We start from the raw sequence: 6,000 nt of genomic DNA on the forward strand, positions 1-6,000 counted from the left end.
AGCATTCTGCGGTAATATTAATGACTCAGTGTTAAGCTGTACTGGCATTCTCTTTATAAATAACAATAATACACTCAAATGTGAAGAGCTAAGAGGCATGTGTTTTAAAGTAAATTTTTATTTATTCCTGCATTAACTGTATTTATCATAAGAGCAACAAATTAAAAAAAAATAAAAGAGTGGAGGGACAAGGCCATTTCCCACTTCTATATATCTTTATCCCATAGCATGATAGAAAATTATAAAATTAAAATAATCATGTATACTACATGCTAAAAAAATATATACTTTATTATTATTATTATTATTTTTAGTTTCTTGGCTAAAAAAAGTACATCTTATATTTTTATGCAACGTAATTATTTTGTATTCTGCATCTTAATCTTCTCTCTTAATTCTTAAAATTCTGAACTATCCTGAATTCCTCTCATAACATCTTAATGACCAAGACCCTTTGGGCCTCACTAGACTATCAAGAAGTCCTTTGTTACCTCTCCTGATTAGAAAACTCTGCCTTATTCACTTATAGAGTCTTTTTAAAAATTAGAATGGATTCCAGAATTCTAGATCAACTCCTTCCTTTTATGAATTGTAATATGAAAGATTAAGTGATGGTTCCAAAATCACAGTGCATTCCCAGATCCCCTCCCTGGGTTGCCATAGCTCCTGTAAAGCCTGGACATTGAAACAATAACTATGTATTACAATCTCATAGAATAGCTAACTCACTGAACTGGGCTTAGGGATTTACTGTTTTTGAAAATGGCTAGCATTATTTCAGGGACTACCACCTGCAGATAGTAAATCTTGAACTGTAATTTTAAGGGAGAGATGGGGATGTTGTTTTGCCCTAGTATGTAGTTTGCAATAACATAAAGGCCAAGCAAGAGAACAGAGAAGACAGAGCTGAGAGGTAGGGCTAGAGTGTATGAACAGGCAGGACAAAAATAAAACCAAAGTCCAGAGCTAGAGACACATATTGAAGGCCCTCAAGGTGGTCTACAGAGCAAGAGAAATGGAATGATGTGATGACAAGGCACCGAAATACTACCCATCCTGTCACTCTAAGACTCCGATACTTGCCTGATCTAACAATCCCATCCTTTGCAGCTTGGTAGAGAGCACACCTCAGCCTCTATCCAACCTTTCCTAACATTCCATCTTTTCTCTGATCTTCTCTAAACGAGGCAGACCTCAATAATCCCCAAACCTTCCCAGTCCGCTCTAATATGCTGATATCCATCCCCATTTCTTAATTTCCACATCCCTCTCCACTACCACCATTAACCCTTTAATCACATCTCAGTAGTTTCCCTACAAATCTACTTTATTCCATATCCTTGGACACATAAATATTCTTACTCTTTTAACTTTCTCTAGTCCTGATTCCCATTCCTCTCCAAAGTCTCTAATCTAGCTGCTCTTCTTTCCAAAGGCAATTGTCAACCTCTGCCTCCCATCCTTCATCCCATTCTGAAGGCCAAGTTTTCCCATGAATTCTGTCCCAATTCTCTAACACTGTTTTAGTTTCCTCCATTTCTCTATAGCTCTTTCCAGTACCCTGTCTCAACACTTCTATATCCATCCTGATTTCCCAAACTGCTCATCCCAGCAAATATTCTGACACCCTAATCAATTCCAATACTCCAACTTCTAATTATTTCTCCCCTCAAGGAAAATACTCAACCCCCGACCCATTCCTTTTCACCCCAACATAATTATCTAACTGCTTGTTTTTCCCTTTTAACACACTGATCTGTGTCCCTCTCCATCCTATTAACATCCTAAATTCTCTTCTCACATCTCTCTCCATTCTACTCTGGTACCCTAAGACCCAAGCTTCCCACAACTTCCCGTTAATTTCTTTATTCAGTCATCCAATTTTATTGAGCAACTTTTTGCTCCAAGAACTGTGCTAAGTTCTAATAACACAGAGCTGAGAAGGCAGGGTTTCTACACTCAAGATGCACAGCAGGACCCTATCTCCCTATTATACATGGTGTCTGCACAAAGTGGTCTCCTTATAACACCTTACAATTAGAATTGAATGACTGTTGTGAAACGACTTGATTATTGCTTGTTGTTTCTTCTTCCATAGTTTAAACTATAAGACAGCAGGGACTCTATTTGTCTAGTGTTTGGTGCACAATAAATATTTGTTGCATGAAGAAAGGACTATTCTAAGGACTCTAAAGACACTACCAAATTTAAATCCTTGCAGATATTATATAAGATCAGAATTATTAACCGCATGTACAAGTAGCAGTGTAGCATTAAGAACTAAGAACGTGGATTCTGGAACTAAACAGCCGAGTTCAAATTCCTTACTGTGTGAAACTGGGTAAATTACTTAACCTCTCTAATCCTTGGTTTCATCACTTTTAAAATGGAGATGGTAACCTCATACAAGTTATTTTAAATTCTCAGTTAATCCATGCCAAGGATCTAGAATTGAATCTGACATATGCCGTACACTCAAAAGCAATGAGCAATTATTTCTACAAATGAGAAAACATGCTCAGGAAGATTAAGGAACACGCCCAAGGTCACAGGGCGGTTAAGTAACACCGACGGAGACAGAATCGCGACTTGAAACCAAGTTTCTACTTCAAAACTCAGCCCTCCCTTAACCCTCTTTTCCACATTTCTTCCTCACATCCTAATCTTCCTCTCCCCAGGTACTTGTGCTGTAGTTCGCCTGCTACCATGACAGCGGGCAGGATACCCAAACCATCCCTTGTCCCGGTCATCCGGCAGCCCCGACCCCACCCTCCCCCTCTCGGCGCCGCACGTTCGGGTCCTCGGTCCCCAATCACCCTGAAGCCCCAATTCTGACCTCCTCCTCCCTCCTCGTCCAAACCTCCCGCCTTCATCCTCCTCCCCACGCCCGTTCCGGGCCCTCCCCTCTTCCCATCCAATCCCATTTCCCAAGCACACGCCCCCGCCCCGAATCCATCCCGAGCTGGTCCAGGCCTCCCGCCGCTGTCGCCGGCCCCCACCCTTCCGTCTGGACGACACAGAACAGCTGCGACGAGCCCTGGCACTCACTGCGGAGAAGCAGAGCCGAGCGGGCCCGCGGGAAGAAGCCGGGCGGTGGCACGCCCGTCGCTCCCTTTCAGGTGCCCGGCGGCGCGGCGGCCATTTTGTTGTGTTGTGCCGGTTGCCGTGGGGCAGAGCGCGCGGCGTGGGCGGGGCCTGTTGAGGCCACGCCCTCCCTCCTCGTGCCGTTAGGGGTGGGGCGGGGCTTCCTGCCGCCAGTTCGGTCTTGGCGGCGGGCGCGCGAGGTTTTTCGGCAGTGCGGAACCTGAGGGGGAGGCCTGGTTTCCTGCTGCAGCCGCCGAAACTGCAGCCGCCTCACGCCCGGGCTCGGAAATGCGCCGGAGGACGACCGAGGGGACCTCCGTAGCGCTGTCGCCACGTTCGCGCACTTCCGATGCCGGCCGTCGGGTCTAGAGCTTGCGTGCTCAGCCGCACGCTTCTCCTTGCACGACCTTTTCTGAAGCGAATTCTCTTCTTCGGGGACCAGCAGGCCAGGGGTGGATGAACCGCCGAGCGAACGCCGCTTGGGCTCTAGCCGTCGCCGGGTTAAGAGAGCGCCACCAGCCTGGGAATCCGGGCTGCGAATAGTCCTGGGGGCGCTGTGGAGAAGATCCCTCTGGTTGGTGACAACAAAGCAACAGCAAGAAGCATTTGAGGGAACTTTGGTCGGAGCTTGCCTAAAAGTGCTTATTTCACCCTATAACCAACAGATAGTGTAAGAGAATTTAGGAGATACTGTGCTGGGTGCCACGGGAGTAGTGGATTTAAAAACAAAAAAACAAAAACGTTCATCACCAAGAGCACCTGCCTCCACCCCAGCCTTTCATTTTTCAAGCTTGTACCCGGGACCACGTCACCCTCAGAGGCGGCACCAGCTCCAGAAATCTCCAATACAGCCCCTACCGCCCTCTCCCCATAATGCTCAAATCTTAACAGCCTGCCTGCTCAGAAGGTCCCCGTCCCGGCACAGTTTGTTTTTTTGTTTTTTTTATCCTCACCCGAGGATATTTTTCCATTTTTTGTACAGATAGAGTGGGAGAGAGAGAGGAAGAGAGAGAGAGAGAAACATCGACGTGAAGGGACACATCGAGTGGCTGCCACCCACACGACCAACCAGGGCCAACCAGGGCCGGGGACAAACTGCAACCGAAGTACGTGCCCTTAGCGGGAACCGAACCCGTGTCTCTCCGGACCGCAGGCCGACGCTCTAACCGCTGAGCCAAACCGGCCAGGGCCCGGCACAGTTTTCATCCTGACCTCCAATCCCTTGTTCTTACCGTTTTCTCACTGTCCGTTTCTTTCGTCATTATAGGGTTTAAGGTCCATCTTTGTAATACTAGTTTAGAAATCCCCTCTCTCCGTACCTCAGTTTCCTCATCTGTGAAGTGGGGTAATCATACCCACTTTCTGCAGTTTTCCTGATAAGTAAAAAAAGTTCATGGCCTGTGAAAGAACTCAGAACAGTTCCTGCCCCTTGGACAGTACTTAGTATGTTTTAGTTACTTCATTATTAAGCAAACGTTTCCCAGCTGTGATGCCTCACCCAAGGCCTGAAAGAGAAAAAGAATTTAGTCAAGGAGCAGGGGAGTGGAGAAGAATTTGCTTAGCAAAGGGAACACTTGTGCGAGAGCTGGGCGACGAACTGGACAGAAAGTAGATCAGTATGGCAGCCAGAAATCCGGGATGAGGAAGCGAAAGCTGGAAGAGGAGCCTGATTTATAAAACACATTAGGCACTTGTAATTTTTCCTAAAGGCAGAGGTGGATTCAGGAATGGGAGATTCAGGTGACTTCCAACAGAGCCATCATTCCCATTCACAGTTATGTGAATGGTGATCCCCTCTCCATTGATAGTTATGCAACACAGAAGGAAGCCCTTGGAATTGTAGAAAAGCCAAAATTTCTGTCATTTCACATTTTAAATTAAAAGGAAGATGTATGCATTTTTAAAATCGAAGTTCAGATGATACTTACTAAATTTTTGGAATATGTACATTATTGACTTTCAGTTCTATTATTTTTATTTGTTTGTTTTGACACTCATTTCTTTTTCTCTTTTCCACCAGAGAGTTGGATTTATTATGTAACCTCACTGCTACGCCCCTGAAAGTCTGTAATGATATTCAGGTGGGATCCATTACCAAAAGTCATGGTATGTTGGTGTCATTCATTATCGTTATTACAGGTAGCCATCAAAAATATACACAAAATCCAGCCCTGGCTGGTTTGGCTCCGGTTAGAGCGTCAGCCGGTGGTCCAGAGAGACCTGGCTTCGGTTCCCGCTAAGGGCACATACCCCAGTTGCAGTTTGTCCCCGGCCCTGTTTGGGGTTGTGCGGGAGGCATCCATTCGATGTGTCCCTTTCACTGCGAAGTTTCTCTCTCTCACTTCCTCTCTCTCCTTCCAACTCTATCTGAACAAAAATGGAAAAATGTCCTCGAGTGAGGATAAAAAAATAAAATAAATATACACAAAATCCAGAGGATGGTGCAAAACACTTAATTTTCCTTAGATAGTCTCTCAGTCCATATCCATTTAACCTGGATGGGTACTCTCCAGTCCCTTATTTGCCAGTCCCTTCATTGAGACACACTACCTTCTGCTGCATTTAGGATGGTGATGGCCTTGCATAGACCTCAGTGGTTAGAGAGTTGGCCCGAGGACTAAAGAGTGGCAGGTTCAATTCTAATCAAGGGCACACCTCAGTTGTAGTTCGGTCCCCAGCCATGGTCGGTGTCCTTCCGGAGGCAGCCAATCCATGTGTCTCATGTTGATGTTTCTCTCTCTCTTTCTTTCTCCCCCCCCCCCCCCCCACTTTATCTGAAGATAAATGGGAAAATATCCTTGGGTGAGGATTTAAAAAAAGAGAGAGGTTCAGAGGGGAAACCAATCTGTAGCTAATTTGAATATTAACTTCCTGTCTTAGTATGCTAAAAGAGTGAAGATAGGAAAAGAGTGAGGG

General features: G+C 45.6%; 1 protein-coding gene across 2 annotated transcripts in view; it reads right to left on the minus strand.

Annotated features, from left to right (window-relative positions):
* CNTRL (centriolin) overlaps nt 1–3,139 on the minus strand; it is an 87,259-nt gene extending 84,120 nt beyond the window's left edge. For both annotated transcript variants that reach the window (XM_036261115.1, XM_036261114.1), the window contains exon 1: nt 3,049–3,139. The gene's annotated coding sequence lies outside the window, so the exon portion shown is untranslated. The remainder of the gene's footprint in view (nt 1–3,048) is intronic.
* Nucleotides 3,140–6,000: the final 2,861 nt, after the last annotated feature.

Source organism: Molossus molossus, unplaced genomic scaffold, assembly GCF_014108415.1.
Source record: "Molossus molossus isolate mMolMol1 unplaced genomic scaffold, mMolMol1.p scaffold_m16_p_14, whole genome shotgun sequence".
NCBI lineage: Eukaryota > Metazoa > Chordata > Mammalia > Chiroptera > Molossidae > Molossus > Molossus molossus.